General features: G+C 64.8%; 1 long non-coding RNA gene across 1 annotated transcript; it reads left to right on the top strand.

The window, feature by feature from the left end:
- The first annotated feature begins 13,811 nt into the window (after positions 1-13,811).
- LOC148147571 (uncharacterized) lies at positions 13,812-15,367 on the top strand. The gene is made up of 2 exons (XR_015759676.1): positions 13,812-14,506; positions 14,961-15,367. It is a non-coding gene; the product is annotated as an uncharacterized LOC148147571 (long non-coding RNA).
- Positions 15,368-20,149: the final 4,782 nt, after the last annotated feature.

The raw sequence follows: 20,149 nt of genomic DNA, 5'->3' as shown, positions 1-20,149 counted from the left end.
GGACGGGGGGGGAGGGGGGGGATACGGGGAGGGGAAGGGAGGGGGGGAGGGGAAGGGAGGGGGGAGGGGAAGGGACGGGGGGGTCGGGGAGGGGGAGGGGGGGGGGAGGGGAAGGGACGGGGGGGGGGACGGGGAGGGGAAGGGACGGGGAGGGGAAGGGACGGGGAGGGGAAGGGACGGGGGGGGGACGGGGAGGGGAAGGGATGGGGGTGGGGGGGACGGGGAGGGGAGGGGAAGGGACGGGGGGGGGAAGGGACGGGGAGGGGAGGGGACGGGGGGTGGTGGACGGGGAGGGGAAGGGACGGGGGGTGGACGGGGAGGGGAGGGGACGGGGGGTGGTGGACGGGGGGGGGGTGGACGGGGAGGGGAAGGGACGGGGGGGGGTGGACGGGGAGGGGAAGGGACGGTGGGGGTGGACGGGGAGGGGAAGGGACGGGGGGGGTGGACGGGGAGGGGGAAGGGACGGGGGGGGTGGACGGGGAGGGGAAGGGACGGGGGGGGGTGGACGGGGAGGGGAAGGGACGGGGGGGTGGACGGGGACGGGGGGGCGGGGAAGGGACGGGGAGGGGAGGACGGGGGGGGGGGGGAAGGGACGGGGAGGGGAAGACGGGGGGGGAGGGGAAGGGACGGGGAGGGGAGGACGGGGGGGGAGGGGAAGGGACGGGGAGGGGAGGACGGGGGGGGGAGGGAAGGGACGGGGAGGGGAGGACGGGGGAGGGGAGGGACGGGGGGGGAGGACGGGCGGGGGGAGAAGGGACGGGGGGGATGGGGGAGGGACGGGGGGGAGGGGGGAGAAGGGACGGGGGGGATGGGGGGGGGAGGGGGGGGAAAGGGACCGTGGGGAAGGGCGGGGGGAAGGGACCGGGGGGGAAGGGACCGGGGGGGGTGGGACGGGGGGGGAAGGGAGAGGAAGGGACGGGGGGGGTGGACAAGGGACGGGTGGGGGGGGGGAGGGGACGGGGGGGAAGGGAGAGGAAGGGACGGGGGGGTGGAGAAGGGACGGGGGGGAAGGGAGAGGAAGGGACGGGGGGGGTGGACAAGGGACGGGTGGGGGGGGAGGGGACGGGGGGGAAGGGAGAGGAAGGGACTGGGGGGTGGAGAAGGGACGGGTGGGGGGGAGGGGACGGGGGGGGAAGGGAGAGGAAGGGACGGGGGGGGGGGGGTGGAGAAGGGACGGGTGGGGGGGGGAGGGGACGGGGGGAAGGGACGGGACGGGGGGACGGGGAAGGGACGGGTGGGGGGGGAGGGGACGGGGGGAAGGGACTGGACGGGGGGGACGGGGAAGGGGGATGGGGAGGGGAAGGGACGGGGAGGGGTGTGGGGGGGGGACGGGGAAGGGACGGGACGGGACAGGGACGGGACGGGACGGGGGGGGTACGGGACGGGGAGGGGGAAGGGACGGGGGGGGGACGGGGGGGACGGGGGCGGGAAGGGACGGGACGGGACCGCGGGGGGGGGGAGGGGAAGGGACGGGGGGGACGGGGGAGGGGACGGGACGGGGGGGGCGGGGGGGGAGGGGAAGGGACGGGAGGGGGGGACGGGGAGGGGAAATGACGGGGGGGGTGGGGACGGGGAGGGGTGGGGACGGGGAGGGGAAGGGACGGGGGGGGGACGGGAAGGGACGGGGGGGGGACGGGGAGGGGAAGGGACGGGGAGGGGAAGGGACGGGACGGGGAGGGGAAGGGACGGGACGGGGGGGTGGGGACGGGGGGGTGTGGGGACGGGGAGGGGAAAGGACGGAGAGGGGGGGACGGGGACGGGGAGGTGTGGGGACGGGGAGGGGAAAGGACGGAGAGGGGGGGACGGGGACGGGGAGGGGAAGGGACGGGGGGGGTGGGGACGGGGAAGGGACGGGGGGGTGGGGACGGGGAGGGGAAGGGACGGGGGGGGTGGGGACGGGGAGGGGAAGGGACGGGGGGGTGGGGACGGGGAAGGGACGGGGGGGAGGGGAAGGGACGGGGGGGGAGGGGAGGGGGAAGGGACGGGGGGGAGGGGAAGGGACGGGGGTGGGGACGGGGAGGGGAAGGGACGGGGGGGTGGGGACGGGGAGGGGAGGGGACGGGGAGGGGAGGGGGGGAGGGGAGGAGGGGAAGGGACGGGGAGGGGGGGGGACGGGACGGGGGAGGGGGAGGGTGGGAGGGGACGGGGGAGGGGAGGGGAGGGGACGGGGGGGAGGGGAAGGGACGGGGAGGGGACGGGGGAGGGGAGGGGACGGGGGGGAGGGGAAGGGACGGGGAGGGGACGGGGCGGGGGGGAGGGGAGGGGACGGGGAAGGGGGGGAGGGGAAGGGACGGGGAGGGGACGGGGGGGGGAGGGGAAGGGACGGGGAGGGGAGGGGGGGGAGGGGAGGAGGGGAAGGGACGGGGAGGGGGGGAGGGGAGGGTGGGAGGGGACGGGGGAGGGGAGGGGAAGGGACGGGGAGGGGACGGGGCGGGGGGGAGGGGAAGGGACGGGGAGAGGAAGGGACGGGGACGGGGGGGGGGAGGGGAAGGGACGGGGAGGGGAGAGGGGGGGAGGGGGGGGGAGGGAAGGGACGGGGAGGGGACGGGGGGGGAGGGGACGGGGAGGGGAAGGGACGGGGGGGAACGGGGAGGGGAAGGGACGGGGGTGGAGGGGGGGAAGGGACGGGGGGGAGGGGAGGGGAAGGGACGGGGGGGAGGGGAGGGGAAGGGACGGGGGTGGGGACGGGCAGGGGAAGGGACGGGGGTGGGGACGGGGGGAGGTGGACGGGGAGGGGAGGGGAGGGGAAGGGAGGGGACGGGCAGGTGGAGGTGGACGGGGAGGGGAGGGGAGGGGAGGGGACGGGGAGGTGGAGGTGGAAGGGGAGGGGACGGGGGGGGTGGACGGGGAGGGGACGGGGGGGTGGACGGGGAGGGGACGGGGGGGGGAAGGGACGGGGAGGGGACGGGGAGGGGAAGGGACGGGGAGGGGAGGGGACGGGGGGTGTGGACAGGGAGGGGAAGGGACCGGGAGGGGAAGGGACGGGACCGGGGGGGGGGGGAGACGGGGGGGGGGGGTGCACGGGGCGGGGCGGGGCAGGGACTGGGGGGGCGTGCACGGGGCGGGGAAGGGACCGGGGGGGGCACGGGGCGGGGAGGGGACGGGGGAAGGGACGGGGAGGGGAAGGGGACGGGGACGGGGGGGGAAGGGGACGGGGGGACGGGGAAAGGGACGGGGAAGGGGAAGGGGACGGGGGGGGTGGGGGGGGAAGGGGACGGGGGGGGGGGGAAGGGGAAGGGGACGGGGAAGGGGACAGGGGAACAGGGGATGGGAAAGGGGAGGGGAAAGGGAGAAGGGGAGGGGGGAACGGGGGATGGGGAAAGGGGAGGGGGGAACGGGGGATGGGGAAGGGGAGGGGGAAACGGGGGAGGGGGAAAGGGGAGGGGGAGAAGGGAGGGGGAAGGGAGAAGGGGAGGGGGGAGAAGGGAGGGGGAAGGGAGAAGGGGGAGGGGGAAAGGGAGAAGGGGAGGGGGGAAAGGGAGAAGGGGAGGGGGGAAAGGGAGAAGGGGAGGGGGAAAGGGAGAAGGGGAGGGGGAAAGGGAGAAGGGGAGGGGGAAAGGGAGAAGGGGAGGGGGGAAAAGGGAGAAGGGGAGGGGGAAAGGGAGAAGGGGAGGGGGGAAAGGGAGAAGGGGAGGGGGAAAGGGGAGGGGGGAAAGGGAGAAGGGGAGGGGGGAAAGGGGAGGGGGGAAAGGGGGAGGGGAGAAAGGGGGAGGGGAAAGGGGGGAGGGGGGAAGGGAGAAGGGGGGAAGGGGAGGGGGAAAGGGAGAAGGGGAGGGGGGAACGGGGGATGGGAAAGGGGAGGGGGGAAAGGGAGAAGGGAGGGGGTAGGGAAAGGGGAGGGAGGAAAGGGGGGAGGGGGGAAAGGGAGAAGGGGAGGGGGGAAGGGGAGGGGGGAAAGGAAGAAGGGGGGGAGGGGGGAACGGGGGATGGGAAAGGGGAGGGGGAAAGGGAGAAGGGGAGGGGGGAACGGGGGATGGGAAAGGGGAGGGGGGGAAAGGGAGAAGGGGAGGGGGAAAGGGGAGGGGGGATCGGGGGAGGGGGAAAGGGGAGGGGGGAACGGGGGAGGGGAAAGGGGAGGGGGGAACGGGGGAGGGGAAAGGGGAGGGGGGAACGGGGGAGGGGAAAGGGGAGGGGGGAACGGGGGATGGGAAAGGGGAGGGGGGAAAGGGAGGGGGAACGGGGAATGGGAAAGGGGGAAAGGGGGAAGGGGGGAAAGGGAGAAGGGGAGGGGGAAGGGTGAAAGGGGGGAGGGGGAAAGGGAGGAAGGGGAGGGGGAAAGGGAGAAGGGGAGGGGAAAGGGGAGGAGGGGAGGGGGAAAGGGAGGAGTGAACAGTGGAAGGGGGAAAGGGGAGGGGAAAACAGGGGAAGGGAAAAGGGGAACGGGGGATGAGAAAGGAGAAGGGAAAATGGGGAGGGGGAAAGGGGGGGAATGGGGAGGGGAAAGGGGGGGGAAGGGAGGGGGGGAATGTGGGGGGAAGGGAGGGGGGAATGTGGGGGGAAGGGAGGGGGGAATGTGGGGGGAAGGGAGGGGGGGAATGTGGGGGGAAGGGAGGGGGGAATGTGGGGGGAAGGGAGAGGGAAGGGAGGGGGAAATGGTAGGGGGGAAGGGAGGGGGGTGAATGGGGGGGAAGGGAGGGGGGAATGGGGGGAAGGGAGGGGGGGAATGGGGGGCGGGGGGAAGGGAGGGGGGAATGGGGGGCGGGGGGGAAGGGGAGGGGGAATGGGGAGGGGGGGAAAGGGTAAAAGGGGAGGGGGTAAAGGGAGGGGGTAAAGGGGGAAGGGGAGGGGGTAAAGGGGGAAGGGGAGGGGTAAAGGGGGAAGGGGAGGGGGGAAAGGGGAGGGGGTAAAGGGGGAAGGGGAAGGGGAGGGGGAAGGGGAAAGGGGAGGGGAAAGGGGAGGTGGTAAAGGGGGAAGGGGAAAGGGGAGGGGTAAAGGGGGAGGGGGAATGGGGGATGGGAAAGGAGAAGGGGGAAAGGAGAAGGGGGGGAATGGGGAGGGGGGAAAAGGAGAAGGGGGGGGAATGGGGAGGGGGGAAAGGGGAGGGGGTGGGGGGGGGAATGGGGAGGGGGGAAAGGGGAGGGGGTGGGGGGAATGGGGAGGGGGTGGGGGGGGGAATGGGGAGGGGGTGGGGGGGGAATGGGGAGGGGGTGGTGGGGGGAAAGGGGAGGGGGTGGGGGGGGAATGGGGAGGGGGTGGTGGGGGGAAAGGGGAGGTGTTGGGGGGAATGGGGAGGGGGGAAGGGGAGGGGGTAAAGGGGGAAGGGGAGGCGGGAAAGGGGAGGGGGGAAAGGGGAGGTGGTAAAGGGGAAAGGGGAGGGGGGGAAAGGGGAGGTGGTAAAGGGGGAAGGGGAGGGGGTGAAAGGGAGGGGGGAAAGGGGAGGGGGGAAGGGGAGGGGGGGAAGGGGAGGGGGAAAAGGGGAAGGGAAGGGGAGGGGGAGAAAGGGGGAGGGGGGAAAGGGGAAGGGAAGGGGGGAAAAGGGGAAGGGAAGGGGGGAAAGGGGAAGGGGAGGGGGGGAAAAGGGGAAGGGAAGGGGGGAAAAGGGGAAGGGAAGGGGGGAAAGGGGAAGGGGAGGGGGGGAAAGGGGAAGAGGAGGGGGGGAAAGTGGAGGGGGGGGAAAGGGGAAGTGGAGGGGGGGAAAAGGGGAAGTGGAGGGGGAAAGGGGGAGGGGGAAAGGGGGACGGGGAGGGGGAGAAGGGGGGGAAGGGGAGGGGGAGAAGGGGGGGAGGGGGTAAGGGGAGGGGGAAAGGGGTAAGGGGAGGGGGAAAGGGGTAAGGGGAGGGGGAAAGGGGTAAGGGGAGGGGGAAAGGGGTAAGGGGAGGGGAGGGGGAAAGGGGGAAGGGGAGGGGAGGGGGGAAAGAGAAAGGGGAGGGGGGAAAGGGGGAAGGGGAGGGGGGAAAGGGGGAAGGGGAGGGGGGAAAGGGGGAAGGGGAGGGGGGGAAGGGGAGGGGGGAAAGGGGGAAGGGGAGGGGGGAAAGGGGGAGGGGGGAAAGGGGGAAGGGGAGGGGGGAAAGGGGGAGGGGGGAAAGGGGGAAGGGGAGGGGAGGAAAGGGGGAATGGGAGGGGGAACGGGGGAAGGGGAGGGAGAACGGGGGAGAGGGGGAGGGGGAAGGGGAGCGGGGAGGGGGAACGTGGGAGGGGGAAGGGGAGCGGGGAGGGGGGAACGTGGGAGGGGGGAAGGAGAGCGGGGAGGGGGGAAGGGGAGCGGGGAGGGGGGAAGGGGAGCGGGGAGGGGGGAACGTGGGAGGGGGGAAGGGAGGGGGGAACGTGGGAGGGGGGAAGGGGAGCGGGGAGGGGGGAACGTGGGAGGGGGGAAGGGAAGGGGAGGGGGGAACGGGGGAGGGGGGGAAGGGGAGATGGAGGGGGGTACTTGGGGTGGGTACGACCAGGAGAGTGGGTGCGTGGGGTGGATTAGTCGGGGGGAGTGTGTGCGTGCGTGCATGATGGGGTAGACGGGAGGAGTGGGTGCGTGCGGGGTGGGGGAGACGGGGGGAGTGGGTGCGTGCGGGGTGGGGGAGACGGGGGGAGTGGGTGCGTGCGGGGTGGGGGAGACGGGGGGAGTGGGTGCGTGCGGGGTGTGGGAGGCGGGGGGAGTGAATGCGTGTGGGAGGGGGAGACCAGGGTGCATGCGGGATGAGGAGTGGGGGCATGTGGTAGGGAAGGGGGGGGAGTGGGTGTGTAGTGGGAGAGTGGGTGCGTGCGGGGTGGAGGTGGGGGAGTGTGTGCGTGGTGGGGAGTGGGTGGTCGGTGTAGGAGGTGGGGGGGTGGGTGTGCGGTGGAGGAAACGGAGTAGGTGCGTGCCGGGGGGGAGACGGGGGTGCGTGTGGGGGGGGGGTGTGTGCGTTCGGGGGGGGAGTGGGTGCGTGTGGTGGGTGAGATGGAGGGAGTGGGTGCGGGCAGGGGGGAGACGGAGGTGCGGGCAGGGGGGGAGACGGGGGGTGCGGGTGTGGGGTGCGGGCGGGTGGGGTGTATGCGTGCGGGGGGTTGGGTGCGTATGCTGGGTGAGACGGGGGTGGTGGGTGCATGGGGTGGGTGAGACGGGGGTGTGAGTACGTGGGGTGGGTGTGACCGGGGGAGTGGGTGCGTGGGGTGGGTGAGACCGGGTGATGGGTGCGTTGTGTGGTGAGACGGGGGGAGTGGGTGCGTGGGGTGGGTGAGATGGGGGGAGTGGGTGCGTGGGGTGGGTGAGATGGGGGGAGTGGGTGCATGTGATGGGGGAGGTGGGGTAGTGGGTGTGTGGTGAGAGAGTGGCTGCTTGCGGGGAGGAGGTGGGGGAGTGGGTGTGTGGTGGGGGGTGGGTGTGTGGTCGGGGAGTGGGTGTGTGGTGGGGCAGTGGGTGCGTGCAGGTGGGGAGTGTGCGTTCGGGGGGAAAGTGGGTGCGTGTGGTGGGGGAGTGGGTGCGTGTCGTAGGTGGGGGCAGGCATGGAGGAGGGGGTGCAGGGAGGCGTGGAGGCGGGGGTGCGGGCAGGGAGGGAGACGGGGGTGCGGGCGGGGAGGGAGACGGGGGTGCGGGCGGGGGCGAGTGGGGGTGCATGCGGGGGGGAGTGGGTGCATGTCGTGGGTGAGACGGGGTTGGGTGCGTGAGCTGGGTGAGACGGGGGGAGTGGGTGCGTGGGGTGGGTAAGACGGGGGTGTGGATACGTGGTGTGGGTGCGACCGGGGGAGTGGGTGCATGGGGTGGGTGAGACCGGGGGAGTGCGTGCGGGGCGGGGAGACGGGGGAGTGGGTGCGGGTGGGGAGTGTGCATGCGGGGGGAGTGGGTACGTGTGGTGGGTGAGACTGGGGTTGGGTGCGGGTGGTGGTGCGACGGGGGGAGTGGGTGCGTGTGGTGGGTGAGACGGGGGGGTGTGGGTGCGTGTGGTGGGTGAGACAGGGGGAGTGGGTGCGTGTGGTGGGTGAGACGGGGGGAGTGGGTGCGTGGGGTGAGTGAGACCGGGGGATTGGGTGCGTGGGGTGGGTGAGATTGGGGACTGGGTGCGTGGGGAGGGAGACGGGGGATTGGGTGCATGGGGGTGGGAGACGGGGGATTGGGTGCGTGGGGGTGGGAGACGTGATAGTGGATGCATGGGGTGAGTGAGACGGGGAGTGGGTGCGTGAGGTGGGTGAGACGGGGGGAGTGGGTGCGTTGGGGGCGAGACGGGGGAGTGGATGCTGGGGGGGAGACGGGGGAGTGGGTGTTTGGGGGGGGGAGACAGGGGAGTGGGTGCGTGCGGGGGGGAGGTGGGAGAGTGGGTGCGTGCCGGGGGGGGGGCTGGAGATGGGGGAGTGGGTGCGTGCGGGGGGGGGGGGGGGGAGAGTGGGTGCGTGCCGGGGGGGGGGCTGGAGATGGGGGAGTGGGTGCGTGCCGGGGGGGGAGACGGGGGAGTGGGTGCGTGGCGGGGGGGGGAGACAGGGGAGTGGGTGCGTGCGGGGGGGGGGGGGGAGAGTGGGTGCGTGCCGGGGGGGGGGCTGGAGATGGGGGAGTGGGTGCGTGCCGGGGGGGGAGACGGGGGAGTGGGTGCGTGGCGGGGGGGGGAGACAGGAGAGTGGGTGTGTGGTGGGGGGGAGACGGGGGAATGGGTGCGTCCGGGGGGGAGGTGGGGGAGTGGGTGTGCGGTGGGGGAGTGGGTGCGTGGTGGGGGGTGGGGGAAGATGGGGGAGTGGGTGCGTGCCGGGGGGGGGAGACGGGGGAGTGGGTGCGTGGCGGGGGGGGTGAGACGGGGGAGTGGGTGCGTGGCGGGGGGGGTGAGACGGGGGAGTGGGTGCGTGCCGGGCGGGGAGACGGTGGAGTGGTGCGTGCCGGGGGGGGAGACAGGGAGTGGGTGCATGCGGGGAGGTAGACGGTGGGGGGGGAGGTGGGGGAGTGGGTGTGTGGAGGGGGCGTGGTGGGTGCGGGGGGAAGATGGTGGAGTGGTTGTGTGGTCAGGGAGTGGTTGTGTGGTGGGGGAGTGGTTGTGTGGTGGGGGAGATGGGCGACTGTGTGCGTGCCGGTGTGGTGACGGCGAGTGGGTGCGTGCGGGGGGTGGGGGGTAGACAGGGGTGCGTGCGGTGGGGGGAGGGGTGGAGTGGGTGTGCGTGCGGGTGGGGAGTGTGCGTTTGGGGGGGAAGTGGATGCGTGTGGTGGGGGAGTGGGTGCGTGTCGTGGGTGAGATGGGGGAAGTGGGTGCAGGCAGGCGTGGAGGCAGGGTGCGGGCGGGGGGGAGACGGAGGTGCGGGCAGGGGGGGAGACGGGGGTGCGGGCGGGGGGTGTGGGGGTGCGGGCGGGTGGGGTGTATGCGTGCGGGGGGTTGGGTGCGTATGCTGGGTGAGACGGGGGTGGTGGGTGCATGGGGTGGGTGAGACGGGGGTGTGAGTACGTGGGGTGGGTGTGACCGGGGGAGTGGGTGCGTGGGGTGGGTGAGACCGGGTGATGGGTGCGTTGTGTGGTGAGACGGGGGGAGTGTGTGCGTGGGGTGGGTGAGATGGGGGGAGTGGGTGCGTGGGGTGGGTGAGATGGGGGGAGTGGGTGCATGTGATGGGGGAGGTGGGGTAGTGGGTGTGTGTGAGAGAGTGGCTGCTTGCGGGGAGGAGGTGGGGGAGTGGGTGTGTGGTGGGGGGTGGGTGTGTGGTCGGGGAGTGGGTGTGTGGTGGGGCAGTGGGTGCGTGCAGGTGGGGAGTGTGCGTTCGGGGGGGAAGTGGGTGCGTGTGGTGGGGGAGTGGGTGCGTGTCGTAGGTGGGGGCAGGCATGGAGGAGGGGGTGCAGGCAGGCGTGGAGGCGGGGGTGTGGGCAGGGAGGGAGACGGGGGTGCGGGCGGGGGCGAGTGGGTGCATGTCGTGGGTGAGACGGGGTTGGGTGCGTGAGCTGGGTGAGACGGGGGGAGTGGGTGCGTGGGGTGGGTAAGACGGGGGTGTGAATACGTGGTGTGGGTGCGACCGGGGGAGTGGGTGCATGGGGTGGGTGAGACCCGGGGGAGTGCGTGCGGGGCGGGGAGACGGGGGAGTGGGTGCGTGCGTGGGGAGGGAGACGGGGTTGCGGGCTGGGGGGGAGTGCGTGCAGGGGGGAGACGGGGGTGCGTGCGGGTGGGGAGTGTGCGTGCGGGGGGAGTGGGTACGTGTGGTGGGTGAGACTGGGGTTGGGTGCGGGTGGTGGTGCGACGGGGGGAGTGGGTGCGTGTGGTGGGTGAGACGTGGGGGTGTGGGTGCGTGTGGTGGGTGAGACAGGGGGAGTGGGTGCGTGTGGTGGGTGAGACGGGGGGAGTGGGTGCGTGGGGTGAGTGAGACGGGGGGAGTGGGTGCGTGGGGTGGGTGAGATTGGGGACTGGGTGCGTGGGGAGGGAGACGGGGGATTGGGTGCATGGGGGTGGGAGACGGGGGATTGGGTGCGTGGGGGTGGGAGACGTGATAGTGGATGCATGGGGTGAGTGAGACGGGGGGAGTGGGTGCGTTGGGGGCGAGACGGGGGAGTGGATGCTGGGGGGGAGACGGGGGAGTGGGTGTTTGGGGGGGGAGACAGGGGAGTGGGTGCGTGCGGGGGGGAGGTGGGAGAGTGGGTGCGTGGTGGGTGGGGGGGGACTTGAGATGGGGGAGTGGGTGCGTGCCGGGGGGGGGAAACAGGGGAGTGGGTGCGTGCGGGGGGTGGGGAGAGTGGGTGCGTGGTGGGGGGGGGGGCTGGAGATGGGGGAGTGGGTGCGTGCCGGGGGGGAGACGGGGGAGTGGGTGCGTGGCGGGGGGGGGAGACAGGGGAGTGGGTGTGTGGTGGGGGGGAGACGGGGGAATGGGTGCGTCCGGGGGGGAGGTGGGAGAGTGGGTGTGCGGTGGGGGAGTGGGTGCGTGGTGGGGGGTGGGGGAAGATGGGGGAGTGGGTGCGTGCCGGGGGGGGGGAGACGGGGGAGTGGGTGCGTGGCGGGGGGGGGGGGAGACGGGGGAGTGGGTGCGTGCCGGGCGGGGAGACGGTGGAGTGGTGCGTGCCGGGGGGGGAGACAGGGAGTGGGTGCATGCGGGGAGGTAGACGGGGGGTGGGGGGGGGGAGGTGGGAGTGGGTGTGTGGAGGGGGCGTGGTGGGTGCGGGGGGAAGATGGTGGAGTGGTTGTGTGGTCAGGGAGTGGTTGTGTGGTGGGGGAGTGGTTGTGTGGTGGGGGAGATGGGCGACTGTGTGCGTGCCGGTGTGGTGACGGCGAGTGGGTGCGTGCAGGGGGTGGGGGGTAGACAGGGGTGCGTGCGGTGGGGGGAGGGGGGGAGTGGGTGTGCGTGCGGGTGGGGAGTGTGCGTTTGGGGGGGAAGTGGATGCGTGTGGTGGGGGAGTGGGTGCGTGTCGTGGGTGAGATGGGGGAAGTGGGTGCAGGCAGGCGTGGAGGCAGGGTGCGGGCGGGGGGGGAGACGGAGGTGCGGGCAGGGGGGGAGACGGGGGTGCGGGCGGGGGGTGTGGGGGTGCGGGCGGGTGGGGTGTATGCGTGCGGGGAGTTGGGTGCGTATGCTGGGTGAGACGGGGGTGGTGGGTGCATGGGGTGGGTGAGACGGGGGTGTGAGTACGTGGGGTGGGTGTGACCGGGGGAGTGGGTGCGTGGGGTGGGTGAGACCAGGTGATGGGTGCGTTGTGTGGTGAGACGGGGGGAGTGGGTGCGTGGGGTGGGTGAGATGGGGAGAGTGGGTGCATGTGATGGGGGAGGTGGGGTAGTGTGTGTGTGGTGAGAGAGTGGCTGCTTGCGGGGAGGAGGTGGGGGAGTGGGTGTGTGGTGAGAGAGTGGCTGCTTGCGGGGAGGAGGTGGGGGAGTGGGTGTGTGGTGGGGGGTGGGTGTGTGGTCGGGGAGTGGGTGTGTGGTGGGGCAGTGGGTGCGTGCAGGTGGGGAGTGTGCGTTCGGGGGGGAAGTGGGTGCGTGTGGTGGGGGAGTGGGTGCGTGTCGTAGGTGGGGGCAGGCATGGAGGAGGGGGTGCAGGCAGGCGTGGAGGCGGGGGTGCGGGCAGGGAGGGAGACGGGGGTGCGGGCGGGGGCAAGTGGGGGTGCATGCGGGGGGGAGTGGGTGCATGTCGTGGGTGAGACGGGGTTGGGTGCGTGAGCTGGGTGTGACGGGGGGAGTGGGTGCGTGGGGTGGGTAAGACCGGGGTGTGGATACGTGGTGTGGGTGCGACCGGGGGAGTGGGTGAGACCGGGGGAGTGCGTGCGGGGCGGGGAGACGGGGGAGTGGGTGCGTGCGTGGGGAGGGAGACGGGGTTGCGGGCTGGGGGGGAGTGCGTGCAGGGGGGAGACGGGGGTGCGTGCGGGTGGGGAGTGTGCGTGCGGGGGGAGTGGGTATGTGTGGTGGGTGAGACTGGGGTTGGGTGCGGGTGGTGGTGCGACGGGGGTAGTGGGTGCGTGTGGTGGGTGAGACGGGGGGGTGTGGGTGCGTGTGGTGGGTGAGACGGGGGAGTGGGTGCGTGTGGTGGGTGAGACGGGGGGAGTGGGTGCGTGGGGTGAGTGAGACGGGGGGAGTGGGTGCGTGGGGTGGGTGAGATTGGGGACTGGGTGCGTGGGGAGGGAGACGGGGGATTGGGTGCATGGGGGTGGGAGAGGGGGATTGGGTGCGTGGGGGTGGGAGACGTGATAGTGGATGCATGGGGTGAGTGAGACGGGGAGTGGGTGCGTGAGGTGGGTGAGACGGGGGGAGTGGGTGCGTTGGGGGCGAGACGGGGGAGTGGGTGTTTGGGGGGGGAGGCGGAGGAGTGTGTGTTTGGGGGAGAAGACAGGGGACTGGGCGCGTGGTGGGGGAGTGGGTGTATCGGGGGGGAGACGGGGGAGTGGGCGCGTGGTGGGGCTGTGGGTGTTTATGGGGGGAGACGGGGGAGTGGGCGCGTGGTGGGGGTGCGGGTGTTTATGGGGGAGACGGGGGAGTGGGCGCGTGGTGGGGGAGTGGGTGCGTGGGGGTGAAGACGGGGGAGTGGGCGCGTGGTGGGGGAGTGGGTGCGTGGGGGTGAAGATGGGGGAGTGGGTACGTGGGGGTGGAGACAGGGACTGGGTGCGTGGGGGGGCAGACGGGGGAGTGGGAGCGTGGGGGGCAGACTGGGGAGTGGGAGCGTGTAGGGCGGGAGACGGGGGAGTGGGTGTGTGTAGGGGGGGAGACGGGGGAGTGGGTGTGTGGGGGTGGTGGAGAAGGGGGAGTGGGTGTGTGGGGGTGGTGGAGACATGGGAGTGGGTGTGTGGGAGTGCTGGAGACATGGGAGTGGGTGTGTGGGGGCGGTGGAGACGGGGGAGTGGGTGTGTGGGAGCGGGGGCGAGGGTGTGTGGGGGCGGTGGTGACAGGAGAGTGGGTGTGTGGGAGCAGTGGAGACGGGGGAGTGGGTGTGTGTTGGGGGGGAGATGGAGTGGGTGTGTGGGGTAGTGGAGATGGGGGAGTGGGTGTGTGGGGGGGGAACGGGAGAGTGGGTGTGTGGGGGGGGGGAACGCGGGAGTGGGTGTGTGGGGGGGAGAACGCGGGAGTGGGTGTGTGGGGGGGGAGATGGGGGAGTGGGTGTTGGCAGGGAGACGGGAGTGGAGACGGGGGAGTGGGTGTCGGGAGGGGAGACGGGAGTGGAGACGGGGGAGTGGGTGTCGGGGGTGAGAAGGGAGTGGAGATGGGGGTGTGGGAGGAATGGAGAGCGTACTGGGATGTGGGGGTGATGGAGCTTGCCCAGTGTCAGGGGCAGAACTGATTGTACGGTTGGTGTGGGGATTGGATCTTGCCGGTTGTACCCGGGATGCAGCAGTTTGTACAGATTTTCGAGTACTGTTTGTATGACTGAGTTAGTCGTATGGGAGTAAGGTGATAGTGCAGGTTGTGCAGGGGGTGAGGATGGAGCAATGAATTTGGTTGTGCAGGGGACAGGTACAGTAGGATGGAGCTGGTTGCATAGGAAGAGGGTATGGATGTGATGGGACGGTTTGTGTGGGAATAGGGGCAATGGAACTGATTGTGTGGCAGGAGAGGGTGTTGTACAGATTGTGGGATTGGATTAGATTCCTTCCAGTGTGGAAATAGGCCATTTGGCCCAACAAGTCCATACAGACCCTCTGAAGAGTAACCCACCCACACTCATTCCCCTACCCTATGTTTACCCCTGAGTGCACTTAACACTATGGGCAATTTAGCCTCACTAATTCACCTGGCCTGCACATCTTTGGATTGTGAAAGGAAACCAGAGCACCCAGGGGAGGATGTCCAAAATCCACACAGATCCCCGAGATGAGAATCAATCTTAGTCCCTGGCACTGTGAGGCATCAGTGCTAACCACTGAGCCACCATGCTGCAGTAATGGAGCTGGTTGAAGGGGGCTGTTAGATAATAGAGTTGGTTGTGTAGGAGTTTGGGAATGGAGGTTGTTGAACTAGTGTTGTGGAGCTGGTTGTACTGTATATAGAGTATTTTGTGTAGTGATGGAACTTGTCCTGCTCCATGGCTGTGCTACTATGTTAAAATTGTATATAGGTCTATGATGTAATTGACTGTACAAGTATGTTGTTTGCTCTTGACTTGTAGGTGCACTGTGTACTGCATGAGTGAATTGGAGTTTTGCCATGCTTCCTGGAGTCTTCTCAGAGAGGTGAGTGGAAGTCCTTGTACTGTGTATTGACTTGCTTTGCCCTTCCTGCATTTTTTGCCTACTGACCTTGAGTTAAAACAATGTGATGGATTTGGGCATCTTCACTTATTTCTGTATTCAATGCCTTCCTCTTGCTTTAAATTTAAAACTTATACCAATGATGTTTTCTGTGCTTTTATGTTTTTCCTTCCATTGTTAGTTTATCTGCATCTTGCTTCTCCATTGACCTAATTTAATCCCTGAACTGTTGTTACAAATCTTCATTCTTTAGAAAATAGATCTCTGGCACCAAGTCCCCACTTCTTCTGTCACAGTTTGCCTATTTCTTCACAGCTTCGATCTGTCCCTATCACAGCTTCTGAGTTATTTCTTCAGTGTTCTTTCTTTCGTATGAAAGAGAGGAGTGGATATGATCGACTGTTCACATACAAATCCTTCCCTTTCCATATCACAGCATGAACTTAAGACCAGAAGGCAGGAGGAGGCTCCTTTCACCCATCCAAGAGATCTGCTCCAGCACCGGGACAGAGCAAACAGCCCTGGGCCTGGGGATCGTGTGCGGGTGTCTCCAAAGATCAGGAATGACAGCCCATCAACATCACCCACTCCCTCTGGTGGAAACCATGCTTTACAGCATGTTAAAGATATCTTCTTTTAGTTTATGGTTTTTAAATCAACCACAATTCTTGAGGTGTGAGCAAGATGTCGTAGTTCTTTTGGAGGTTGTATTCTCATGGTATTTGCATAGGAAGCTAATGACCTGGCCAGGGGAATTGAATGTGGGGACAATGATAAGAGATGTACTTGTGGTCTGTCTTGGATTTGTTAGCGCAAGTCTAAAGGGTAATGTGGTAACTTGGATCTTTGACTAAAAAAATCTCTACTTGCTTCAAGAAGACCACCATCATCACAGTACCTTAGAAGGATACATACAACATGCCTTAATGACTACTGCCTATTGGCTCTGAAATCATGAAGTGCATCGAAAGGCTGGTCATGTGCACATCAACTCTAGTCTCCCAGCCTGTCTCAATCCCCTGCAATTTGCCTCTTGACATAACAGGTGCACAGTGGACACCATTTCACTAGGCCTGCGCTCATCCCTGGAACATCTTGACAACAATGACACCTATGTGAAAGTGAGGACTACAGATGCTGAGATCAGAGTCAAAAAGTGTGGAAAAGCACATGGTCAGGCAGCATCCGAGGAACAGGAGAGTCGATGTTTCAATCGTAAGCTCTTCATCAGGAATGGTGGGGGGGGTGCACAGGCCCAAGGGGGCTGAGAGGTAAGTAGGAGGGGTGGGGGGGGATGGCAAGAAGGTAGATAAAGGTGGGGAGGTGATGGTGATCAGTTGGACTGGAGGGTATAGCCTAATCCAAGCCACCCAATGCCTCGAGGAAGAACGCCTCATCTTCTGCCTTAGGAACCTCCAACCACACAGCATCCAGGCCAAATTCACCAGTGTCCTTGTAATTGAGGAAATTACAATCCTCAACTGGGCTGGCCAACGTGTGATTCCAGGAAAAGCGCAGCAGGTCAGGCAGCATCTAGGGAACAGGAGAATCGATGTTTCGGGCATTAGCCCTTCTTCAGGAATGCCCGAAACGTCGATTCTCCTGTTCCCTAGATGCTGCCTGACCTGCTGCGCTTTTCCAGCAACACATTTCCATCTCTGATCTCCAGCATCTGCAGACCTCACTTTCTCCTCAACGTGTGATTCCAGACCTACAGCAATGTGGTTGACTCTCAACTGCCTCCTAGGCGATTAGGGAAAGGCAATAAATGCTGGCCAATAAATCCAGCAACGCCATCAACCCATGAATTGAATTTTTAAAACCATTCCAGCTTCTCACTCTGAACCTGCAGGGTGAATTCTATGAAATTATGGCCAATTCCCCCTAGAGATTGCTTCACTTTAACATCACATCACCAAATGCAGAATTGCTTCTTCCCGAATGGGCTGCCCCAAAACAAAGCTTGTAGACATTCCATGAAATCCTTTTCTTGAGATTTGCTACCAAGCTGATTTTCCCAGTCCACTTGCATATTGAAATCCCCTTTGCTTTCTTACATGCCTTTTGTGTCTGCCAGTTTATTTTCTGCACCACATCCTCACCACCGCTATGAGGCCCATATATAACTTCCATCAGGGTATTTTCTCCTTTGTGGTTCCTTAACTCTACCCACAAAGATTCTATGCTTTTCAACTCTACACTATTTGCTATCAATTTAATTTCACTTCGTATGAACAGGGCAACCCTGACCGCTCTGCCCATGTGCCTATTCTATTGATACAACATGTATACTAGGATATTTAGTTCCTAGCCCTAATCCCTTTGCAGCAACGTCTGGCAGCACGGTGACACAGTGGTTAGCACTGCTGCCTCACTGCACCAGAGACTCGGGTTCAATTCCCGCCTCAGGCAACTGACTGTGTGGAGTTTGCACATTCTCCCCATGTCTGCGTGGGTTTCCTCCGGGTGCTCCGGTTTCCTCCCACAGTCCAAAAATGTGCATGTTAGCTGAATTGGCCATGCTAAATTGCCCGTAGTGTTAGGTGAAGGGGTAAATGTAGGGGAATGGGTCTGGGTGGATTGCGCTTCGGTGGGTCGGTGTGGACTTGTTGGGCCGAAGGGTCTGTTTCCACACTAAGTAATCTAAAGAAGATAATATAAATTAATCTAATCTAATCTCTGAGATACCCACGACGTTGTACATCCCAATTTCAATCTACAGTACGAGCTCATTTGCCCTGTTTCCTGCACTGCATATATTTAAGTACGACATCCTCATCGTCATGCCAATCTTTAGTGTGTTACAGTGACAGCACAGCAGCCTTTGTTACTCACTGTATATCAGTTACATTCACTGTGTTGCAGTCTTGGCACCACTGTAACAGACGATGTGTCATAGACTGATGTACTATCACTGCAACACCCAGTGAAGATGTGAGGCTGATGTATCGTACCTAACACAGTGAGTTTAACACAGTGATGGTGAGTGTCAAATATTGATGAACTTTAATTTTAACACAATGAGTCACAGACTGCAACTGGAACCCAGTTTTCAATCGTAAGCTCTTCATCAGGAATTGGGGGGTTGTGCGGCCCAAAGGGGCTGAGAGATAAATAGGAGGGGTGGGGTGGGGTTAGCAGGAAGGTGGCTTTGAAGGCGATAGGTAGATGAAGATGGAGGGTGATGGTGATCGTTCAGACCCGAAGGATATAGCCAAATCCAACTCACACAATGCCTGGAGGAAGAATGCTTCATCTTTCATCTTGGGACCCTCCAACCACATGGCGCCAATGTCGATTTCACCAGTTTCATCATCTCCCCTCCCCCCTACCTTATTCCAGATCCAACCCTCCAATTTGACATCACCCTGTTGAACTGTCCTATCTGAGCATCTTCCTTCACACCTATCGTCTCCACCCTCCATTCTGCGCTATCACCATCACACACCCCATTCATCTACTTTACGCCTTCCAAGCCACCTTCCCACCCAGCCCCAAGCCCCCCGTCCTATTTATCCCCCAGCCCCTGTGGGGCCCCCGCATTCCTGATGAAGAGTTTATGTCTGAAACATTCATTCTACTTCTCCACGGATGCTGCCTGACCTGCTGTGCTTTTCCAGCTCCACACTTTTTAACAATGACACTTATGTCAGACTCCTACTCATTGACTACATCTCCAGCTTCAACACCATTATCCCCTCCAGACTGATCTCAAAACTCCGAGACCTAGGTCGTACCTCAGTCCTCTGCAACAGGAGCCTCAGCTTCCTGACCCACGGACTGCAATCAGTGAAGATAGACAACTATACCTCCTCCACGGTAACACTCAACAGTGGATCCCCCCCAAGGATGTGTTCTCAGACCCCTACTGTTCTCCCTGTACATCCATGACTCTGTTGCCAAATTGTGAACAAACACCATCTACAAGTTTGCTGGTGACACCACCGCAGTAGGACGGATGACCTGATGCAATGATAACAACCTCTCTCTCAATGTCGGCAAATCTAAAGAATTGATGATTGACGTCAGAAAGAATGGAGGCGAACAGGCCTGCAACTGCAGCAATGGAGCAGAGGTTGAGAGTGTTAAGTTCCTACGATAACTAACAACCTGTCCTGAACTTCCCATGTAGATGTGATGGTCACCAAAGGCCCAACAACACTTCTTCTTCCTCAAGCGGCTCAGGTAATATGGTGAGTCCATAACAACCCTCACCAACTTTTAAAAATGCACCACAGAAAGCATTTAATTCAGGTGCATGACAGCCTGGTATGGCAACTGTGCTCCCCAGGACCAGAAGAAACTACGGAAGGTTATGTGCACACCCAGGACCATCGTAGAACCTCCTATCTACGGACTCCATTTACACATCTAGTTGGAGAAAGTGAGGACTGCAGATGCTGGAGAAGAGAGCTGAAAATGTGATGCTGGAAAAGCGCAGCAGGTCAAGCAGCATCCAAGGAGCAGAAGAATCGACGTTTCGGGCATGAGCCCTTCTTCAGGAATGAGGAAAGTGTGCCAAGCAGGCTAAGATAAAAGGTAGGGAGGAGGGACTTAGGGGACGGGCGTTGGAAATGCAATAGGTGGATGGAGATTAAGGTGAGGGTGATAGGCCGGAGTGGGGGTGGGGGCGGAGAGGTCAGGAAGAAGATTGCAGGTTAGGAAGGTGGTGCTGAGTTCGAGGGTTGGGACTGAGACAAGGTGGGGGGAGGGGAAATAAGGAAACTGGAGAAATCCGAGTTCATCTCTTGTGGTTAGAGGGTTCCTAGGCAGAAGATGAGGCGCTCTTCCTCCAGCAGTAGTGTTGCTATGGCCTGGCGATGGAGGAGTCCAAGGACCTGTATGTCCTTGGTGGAGTGGGAGGGGGAGTTGAAATGTTGAGCCACGGGGTGGTTGGTTTGGTTGGTCCGGGTGTCCCAGAGGTGTTCTCTGAAACGTTCCGCAAGTAGGCGGCCTGTCTCCCCAATATAGAGGAGGCCACATCGGGTGCAGCGGATGCAGTAAATGATGTGTGTGAAGGTGCAGGTGAATTTGTGGCGGATATGGAAGGATCCCTTGGGTCCTTAGAGGGAAGTAAGGGGGGACGTGTGGGCGCAAGTTTTGCATTTCTTGTGGTTGCAGGGGAAGGTACCGGGAGTGGAGGTTGGGTTGGTGGGTGTGTGGACCTGACGAGGTAGTCACGGAGGGAGTGGTCTTTTCAGAACGCTGATAGGGGAGGGGAGGGAAATATATCCCTGGTGATAGGGTCCGTTTGGAGGTGGCGGAAATGACGACGGATGGTATGATGTATATGGAGGTCGGTGGAGTGGTAGGTGAGGACCACTGGGGTTCTGTCCTGGTGGCGATTGGAGGGGCGGGGCTCAAGGGCGGAGATGCGGTGGAGAGCATCGTCGATCACGTCTGGGGGGAAATTGCGGTCTTTAAAGAAGGAGGCCATCTGGGTTGTACGGTATTGGAACTGGTCCTCCTGGGAGCAGATGCGGCGGAGACGAAGGAATTGGGAATATGGGATGACGTTTTTACAGAGGGGAGGGTTGAGGGAAATGTAGTCTAGGTAGCTGGGGGAGTCGGTCGATTTATAGTAAATCTGTCCGTGTTGATTTGGTCGCCCGAGATAGAAATGGA

Source organism: Chiloscyllium plagiosum, unplaced genomic scaffold, assembly GCF_037043375.1.
Source record: "Chiloscyllium plagiosum isolate Xiang-an unplaced genomic scaffold, Cpla_swu_hap1 HiC_scaffold_16, whole genome shotgun sequence".
In the NCBI taxonomy this organism is placed as follows: Eukaryota; Metazoa; Chordata; class Chondrichthyes; order Orectolobiformes; family Hemiscylliidae; genus Chiloscyllium; species Chiloscyllium plagiosum.
This window is presented reverse-complemented; position numbering and strand designations above follow the sequence as displayed.